The sequence below is a fragment of the Lolium perenne genome, chromosome 6 (assembly GCF_019359855.2).
Source record: "Lolium perenne isolate Kyuss_39 chromosome 6, Kyuss_2.0, whole genome shotgun sequence".
In the NCBI taxonomy this organism is placed as follows: Eukaryota; Viridiplantae; Streptophyta; class Magnoliopsida; order Poales; family Poaceae; genus Lolium; species Lolium perenne.
The window spans coordinates 40049109-40050000 of record NC_067249.2 but is presented as its reverse complement, the minus strand read 5'-3'; the positions used below and the strand labels follow the sequence as shown (position 1 = coordinate 40050000).

General features: G+C 45.6%; 1 pseudogene; it reads left to right on the top strand.

Annotated features, from left to right (window-relative positions):
- LOC127310576 (uncharacterized) overlaps positions 1-475 on the top strand; it is a 2135-nt pseudogene extending 1660 nt beyond the window's left edge.
- The last annotated feature ends 417 nt before the right edge of the window (positions 476-892 follow it).

Genomic DNA, 892 nt, shown 5'->3' with positions numbered 1-892 from the left:
AATCATTGTGCCGCCATCTAACATTGCCTCACAACTCGAGCAACTATTCGTTAGCGGGCAATGGTCCAATGTGACGTTCCACGTCGAGGGGAGCGAGATCCACGCGCATTGGCTCATCATCGCCGTGCGGTCACCTGACCTGTTTTTCGCGGTGATGCCATCGACGACCAAGAGGGGGATGGTGCCAAAGAGGGTCATACAGATCACCAACATGAAGGCCGCTGTGCTCAGGGCCGTGATCCACTTCGTCTACACCGACGAATTGCCTCCTGTGAATGACGCAGTGGTGGCTGGAGAAATGCTCGCAGCTGCTCGCCGGTTCCGCCTGGAGAGGATGAAGGCCATGTGCGAGAACTTGGTCTCTCAGCTCGTCACAAAAGGCAACGCTCTGAGCATGCTGGAGCTGGCGTGGCGTCACCGCTGCAAGGAGCTCAAGCTATATTGCACCGAGTTCATCTCGCATGCAATGAAGTGATGGGAACTTTTTTTCATCTTGGACTTAATTTTTAGAAAAAATATGTTTCATCTTCAACTCGCTAGCTTATTCCCCAGTTTCTAGATTGTAATTTTACCAACACAACTTCTTTGTGAACTCTCCATCAGATTTATTTTTTCTATTTTAATAATTTTTACCGCTCAGTCCCTGTTTTTCTTTTAGATCAGACTGTAATTAATTTTTTCAACAACTTGGTTTCTAGATTAGTCCATGTTTCTATGCTTGACAAAGTTTTCATTTTTCGAGAAAACACAAAAAGCCTTTGCGTTTCATTTTATTGAAAAGAAAGAGATGAACATAGGTTTATCGGTTACAGCCCGCGGAAAGGGGCAGAACATGGAACGGTAAATCTGGGAAAAATTAGTGTACATCCCATGTGTTCGGCAAAACGACAAT